This window comes from Mastigoproctus giganteus, chromosome 1, assembly GCF_048544385.1.
Source record: "Mastigoproctus giganteus isolate SK-2022 chromosome 1, ASM4854438v1, whole genome shotgun sequence".
Taxonomy (NCBI): Eukaryota; Metazoa; Arthropoda; class Arachnida; order Uropygi; family Thelyphonidae; genus Mastigoproctus; species Mastigoproctus giganteus.
The window spans coordinates 85,059,211-85,067,230 of NC_143575.1; positions in this window are offsets into that span (position 1 = coordinate 85,059,211).

An 8,020-nucleotide genomic window follows, 5' to 3' on the forward strand; every position below is an offset into this window, starting at 1 on the left:
GAATAAAAATTGAGGGTAAGAAACCACTGATCTGAACGGCAAGATTTAAAATTGGGATAAGAGAGCCATTCGAAAAAATCTGTATAAATGCGTTCTGTCATGAATCTCATTGGTTACATTCGTGATTGGCAGTTGACATTCGCCGCAATCGAAGCAATTTTTGATTACTTAAGTAAGGCTTTTTTTTTATTTTATTTTGCCTTCAAATTATAATTTTCACGAATAGCATAATCTACTACGTTAAAAGGAATTGTAACTTTTGGTCGTCGAGCCATTTCATGCTCAAAAGATGGCGTTAATTTCTCATAATTCGTGTCAATTAACATGACTAGAAACCCCGGTAACAAAAAAGCATATCAGCAACCACAATTTAAAAGGGAGCGGGAAATAAAACAAATTCGTTCCTTAATCAACGGGCCAACCAGTTGCGTCAGCCAATACGTTAAAAATGTTTAAAAGGAACGAATGTCTGAGATGACGCATAACTGGAAGGCTTGAAGCTGGTCAGCCTCAAGTACATTTGCCAGATGACTCGGTGTTGATCATAATGTTGCCCACAGGCTCTGGAGTGGGTTCTTTGAGTCAGGGACTGGTAACAGAAGATCGGGTGAAGGTAATATAAAATAACTTAAATGTAGAGCTGCGCTCGACTTTCGGCATGAAGGCTAGTTCCTATGTTGGGACCTCATTACGAGCCACAGATTCCTTATCTTTCTGTGTACAAGAAGGCTGCTGAAGACCGGTCTCTACACAAGACAGCCAGATGGTAGCCTATACTTCATCCAGAAGAAGGTATGCTGCATGGGCCAAATGTACGTATACCCTTAGCACAACCGATGAATCCATGTTCCTTGTAGAAGCCGATTCGAACGCGCACTGAAGGGAACAAGGAACACAGCATTTCGATAACATTATCGAAACGGACACCTACGAGAAGGCAATATGTTGGTTTTTGGAAAGAATCTCTTCAGGTGGACCTGTACATTCTTTCAGAAAACACAATAACTGCACAGAAATGCTTAGATAACATCATGCGCCTCTTGAGAGAGAGAGAGAGAGAGAGAGAGAGACCTGTTAAAGTGCATTAGGTAACAATCTCATTATAATCTTAGGAGATGATAACGGACACAATTGCTTGTATAGCGTTCTCAGTGCAAGATCCCGATCCCGTTCTTTGCAGCACGAGCTTATAAGGATATCCAAAGCACATTTATGCTTTGGATATTCTTATAAGGAATCTCTCTACCCTTCAACCCACTCTTCAATCTCTTCAGGAAGTCAGAAGTGCTTTCGTGAATCGGTAAAAATAATTGCAGAATCACAACTTGACGCATCGCTGCGAGTTCTGCATTGCATTTAAAAAGCTCTATCAAACAAACAACAATTGGAATTTCATCGATATCGAATAGTCTTCAATAATTTATGCAAATATATTCATTGTCATTTTGTTAATTTTTATCTACTTGAGAAGTTGCAGTTAAATATTTCACATGGATCCTCCGGATATACTCTGTTTTGTAATTCTTGCTAAGTTTTGGAACCATGAACTTGGATAGTTAATGAGAGAAAGCTTGGTGTTCGGAATGGCTTGAATTATCTAGAGTTAATTTTAACCACCCACCTAAATCTAGCAAATGATCAATTTGCATTAGGTCATTAATGAACGAAAATACCTCATCATTCCTTTTTGAGAACAAAATGGCTGGAGTTGTGAACGTTAATGCTGTCAGATAAAATAATTTCTTTGAAATCCTAAAGAAAAAAACAAGATTTTAAATTTTGGAACTTCGTTTTAAAAGTTCACATCTTAAGAGTGATTTTTATCGAGTTAAAAGAATAATAGATTTATTACGGAAATCTGCTTATTGATTTTCGACCACGGGACACTGGAACTTGGGGGAGAGTACAAGTTGTGCGATAACGAATATCAGATAAAACAAATGTTTAAAACAAAATGATGGAAAGAATTGAAAATGAGTATTGATTTAGAAAATGGACTGTCAAGTTTTTATCTGGTTCGTCTGTATGTAAGCAAACTCTGTTGGCGCTGTTGCAGGAATTTTCAAGCAAGATGTACGAGTATATCAGTAATTTTAGCTTTTAATATTATATTGTTATATTTTAAGGGTTTGGAGTTGCCTGGAGAGTTTGAATTGACATCACGCTATTTGAAACGAGAAAAACAAAAAGAAGACTTAAAACTAATAGTGCTCAACTACCATAATTCATTCTGCAACTTCTTTGAAAAAAATCTGTTTGATTGTATTCAATTGCATCTGATCTATAAAATATTTTATAATAAGTCATGCTATGTTTCTTGGAGGGAGAAGTATGCGACCAATTAGCGAACCTACATCTTTATGTGCTATAACTACTGTAAAGAAATAAATTAGAAATGTCTCGACACCTATTTTACATATTTAAAAATACACCCTGTCTCATTCTACAGAAATTGAGGTTACTCAACGTGTAGTAACCAACGCTTGCTTTCACTTCATGATACAACGTTCCACAGTCAATTTCGCGAAAGCTGACAGCACTTGGCACCTTACACAGAAATGGCAACCTATTTATTTAAAAACTTTGTGTACTGTCTGTTATAACAAATTTCGGCAGTAATCCAGAATTTCAACGTTACTCGGATCATTCACCCCCTTCTCATCAACAAACTGTTGGTCTAAGTACGTTTCTTAGACCAGCAGTTTGTTGATGAAAAGGAGGAATTGTGAATACGTTGCAGGATACCTGGTGAATGACCTTGACACTAATAGATGACCTACAGAAATTCTCTCGACCATACTACTGTATTTGCGCTCCATCACGGCTTAGAATATCTTCTGTTTGCTTCAATGGGAATTACATTACACAATCGCAGCTGGAGTTCACCACTCTCTGTAAATTACTTCCTTCTAGACCTCTCTCCTTTTCTCTCCATCTTGGTGCATCAATATCCTAATAATTGAACTTTCCACCGGACTGAACGCATTACCACTAGTATCCTGACAGAAATGCGCCCTCTATCCACACACACAAAGTCAGTTGAACGCTCTGCCTACCAACCCTTTTAACTTCAATACAAACAGTCCGTCTTTGCACGCTCGCTTGCAGAATGACGCATGAAGGTCATATCACGACAGCAGTTAATTTTCTGCGAAGCTATTGAAAAGCAGAACTTCCTAACTTAGAATTTAGGCGTATAACTGCAGTAGTCCACAACCTGGATGCCAAGTACTTAATGTTACCTGTTAACAAAGAAAATTCCTAATCACAATATTATATAAAGTAGCTCAATATAAAGGTCTCCTATCCTTCCTAACGACGCTACAAACCTGTAGATACACACACTTCCAAAGTAAACAGCATTACTTCAAGTAGAACAGCCACTAATCTGGCCGATTTCCAGAATCTTATCTTCTTTCACAGTTGTTTACATTTGCATCAAAGCAACTAAGGTTATGAGCCATCTCTGTATTGTGTCTGAAAGTTGTTTATTCTGTGGTAGGATTGCGTGTTCTGCGGGATATAAAAGTAGAATTTCCAGGAATAAAAACCATAAATCCAGTCTTGGATATGATATGAAAAAACCTCAGAGAATAATGGCTGAGATCTGATAACCATTGCCCGGACTTTAAGAAATTCAGTGCCATTGCTAAGAAAGAAAGTCGTTATTCGAATGCGAATTTTGATGTTACATTTTCACGGTGTACAAGTTGTGGCAGTTAAAGAATAAAGCGAGTCCATTTAATTGTAATAAAATAGACTAAAATAAAATAGTCTATTTAATTGTAATAAAATAAATTAACAGTTAACGAAATGGTTTTATATCTTTTAAGTCCCCCGTAGTTTCAAATTTTACTCTATAAATAGATAAGTGGATTCATATGTTTGTGGTAGAAAAACGTGCAGAAATTTTATCCCGATGAAATCAAAAATGTATTCAATGATAATCCTAAACATTGTTGGATTACGTCCACCACATTGCAAATCAAAACATCATTCGCTTCAGTGACAGTATTTGAACCACCAAAGTGATCAAGATTCTATCCCAAAATTCCACTGCGACAATCTGAAAACTTGAATTTTAAGTTATCAGTTTAATTTCTTATTAGATAAAATTAAGATTGAATTAAGTAGATATTTCTTGAAAAAAAACTATTACTTTGACACACACGTTTAGTATACCCTTGTATATGTATGAAATAATAAATACTAGATGCCATTAATTAATGTGTTGTTCAATCCAATTCGTTATACCCGTCTTCAGCGCAATCAAATAGAATTTAAAATTAAAATTCTAATTTATTCATCTTTGGCTTAAGTAATCTTGTACAGTATTATCCTTTTTAAAAAATATTCTTCGATTCGGGAATTTCCGCGTAGTATTTCTCAATGTAGACTCTTCTGCACATATTTGGTATTCAATAGAAAAAAGGCATTCTGCTGGATGAGCCATTCTTTTCTTCACTTTGAGTCCCAGATACTTTATGGCCTCAATAACCATGTTCTTAATGAATCATCCACCCTTATTTTCTGTTCCAATAAAACCTGTACGCAATAATAAAGCATATTCCTGGCATGCGCTCTACTTTATGAGTTTGGGACGCGAAACATTAATGACTTTGCTTCTTATGTAGATCAATAACATGGAAACCGATTTAAGTTCTTAATGTTTCCTTTCTACGTCATTCGGGAATCCCATTTATTTTTCTATCGTGTGTAGTTTTTCTGTATTCACATCATGCGCACATTTTTGACAGTCTGACATAAAATTGCTGAAGTCTGAAAATTCTCGCAAACATTTAAAGTATTTTCCATATGAATATTTATGTGAAAGAATATTACAGCTCTCCTTTCAGGAATATAAATGAAGTCCCATTTATCCTTAGGCACAATTAGGCAAAGAAAATAAAATACGATAGGGAGAAGGGAAAAAAAGAAAAGAAAACAAAGAATTGGAAATTACTGTTGTAGCTTCCTGGGAAATTTTAACTGCCATACAGCGAAGACAGATTTACAGGGGTAAGCAAGTGGCAAATGTACTATTGAAATTATCTTCTGAAAATGTAGGCACGATTTTTGACGTTTTATCATCATTAATAGGAGATTATAAACATCGCTCCTGCGACATGACTAGCTTGTAATCACCGAAGAAAACTAAGCTAGGACTAAAAATATATTAACTTTTAAAACGAATTATTTCCTTTAACATTCAACTTTTTAAAATTAATTTTTTATGTCGGATTGCCTATTCCACTTCACTGAACTTAAAGATTTTATTAATTGATATCTATTAGGTGTTTGTTTTTCTTCTATGCATAAAAGCCCAGCCTACTGACAACTCATCAATATTCATTTAAAAAAAAAAAAAAATTTCCTTAACAATAAAGTCCTGTGAAATTTTCTAATTGGCTCTTTCCCTCAAAACCTAAACTGCCTATGCGTCTCATATAGATAATTACATATTTTTTTCTCATTTATAATTCTTAATCAAAGTTATGCATGCAAATTTTCCTCATTTACCGCCAGATAGCAATTGAACAGATAGTTTGCGAGACTAGAATAAGCTATTGATCAGTGTAGATCATAATTCCTAATGATTTTAATATGAATAAGGATTTAACACGATGGATTACTCGCTTGTTCACATGTCTGCAGAAAGAAAAAAGACAGTCCTGCTCTGCTGAATTGATCGCCATGTGTGACAGCGATTCAGACCTGTTTTTTCCCGATTGGTGACTATGGATGAATTGTGGATACATCACTTTGACCCGGAAACAAAACAAGTTTCAGAATAATGGAAACATTCGTCATCGCCAACTCCCAAAAATGCCAAGGTGCAACCATCTGCGGGGAAGGTGTTGCTCTCAGTTTTCTGGGATGAGGTGGGCATTATTATCACAGGGTTATTTATGTCTGTAAAATGATACTACCATCAATGCACATTACTACAGCAACTTACTGAAGCGATTACATTAAGTAATCAATTAAGCAAGTTAAACTGAGCAATTAAGGAAAAGAGATGCTGAATTCTCAGCAAAAGGCGTGTTATTTCTTCAAAACAAAGCACTAGCCCATACTGCTTTCGCAACCAGATCTTTCCCGGAAGTTAGGACTTCATATCTTGCCACGCCTGCCTTATTTCCCAGATTTCTGACTTCTTCCTCTTTTCGTAGTTGAAATCATTTTTGCATGGAAAGCATTTTTAGCAATGCTGGCGTAATTTCTGCGAGAGAAGCATGGTTTCAAGAGCAAAGTGAGACTTTCTATAACAATGGTATTAGGATGCTCGGATAAAGATTGGAGAAAATTTCGCTTTGGATGGTGAAAGGAGGAGTGGTATATGTTCCAAATCTCAACCTCCTGGGACACGTGGAATATGTTCAGGGGAAAACTTTGCCCCTTTCGTATATCCATGCTTCAGAGACAGCTGCGACGCTTTTCACTTAGAGGCTCTGAACGTAGGCTTTCCGGGCTGACAATTTTTTGAAACTGCTTTCTTAGACATTAAGCATTTTTATTCAATCCGAAGGCTTTCAATTTCGATTATTTTATTTCTCACTACTATTAACTTTGTAGCTATCTCTGTAACTCATTGTACATACTATGGGTAATTGGCTAAATCAAGGCGGGATCGAATCCTAAGACTACAAAAGCGCAGTTTTCTGCACGAATTAATCTTAAAATTGCAATATGTAATTTTATCTTGGACGTCTAATAAAAACCAGCCGATATCTGATAATCACACTAACATTTCTGTCACATATTTACCTTCCGCGATCCGCACTTCCCAATAAAACTCTCTCTGCTCATTTTAACTATTGTCTTCACTTTTCTGTTTTCCTCTGCCTCTCACCTCCTGCCAAAATTCCACTAATATATAGTAAAGGAATTTCATTCTATTTTCTTCGCCCCTAGCAACCGTGTCTTTATATTATCTCCTTCGGCACTAAAGGAACCACACCAGAACTGGGTTGGGGTCGATCAGTTCATGATCGCCTCTATTGTCTTCGCTGATCGCGCGAGCTTAATTTCCAGTGTACTCTCAACGTTCGCGTTTCCATGTTTCGTGTATCCATTCCAGCACTGAGTTGGGTTTCATCAGGTGATGATCGTCTTACCTCAGCTCTATTGTCTCGACCACAAACCATGTGGGGAAAGAATTAATTTCTCATCTGGGATTATTTTCTTCCGCCCCAGTACATCTCAAGTTTATAATCTTTATAAATAATCAAGTTTATAATATTTATGCAAGATTATATTTCATCCGACACGTAACAGCATTATCATATATATTATTTTTAGTAAGAGTGTACTCATACAGTGTAAAACTTAATATCTATTAAAAGCAAAATTAAATAATTTAAAACAAATCCCAATGTTTGCCAGTTCAGCGAACAATATCACTTTCGTTAAGACTTGCTTTCATTTGTGTTAAAAATTGGTAGTTGGGTTTTAGGTGTATCAGCGATTTAGACTATATTGCGCATTATTTCTGTGCAAAAGTTTGCCTACGAGCCGATTTACATGTACCACTGGGGAGGGACCATAATCTCTTCACTTAAGACAGGCTAACTGCAGCTTCGTTTGAAGAACACTTTAGGAATTTCTCTAGTTGTCGACAGGAATCGGACCACACCACTCCAAACGAGTGAGAAGTAGCGAAACTGCTATGCCATTATGGAAGCCATGCATATCAGAGCGAAGAAACTCTTGTAACAGAGTATCCATCCAATAATTCAGTTTCATCTTAGACATGCAGATCATAGACTTTGGCATCAAAAGCTGACGGGAAAGTCTAACTTCTAACGAGGTGGATTCTCGGGTCCCATATCAACATTTGCTTCAACTATCATGACTGTTCAAAGAATTAGCTTGTTGTACTAACTACCAACCACCAAATGCCAAGAAACAATTGTTCGAATTCAGGGTTCTCAATAAATTCAACCATGCAGATGCACTTCAATCCGTGTACCTACTTGATGCGATTAAGAATGCATCACTCCACTCCACCATAAGAATT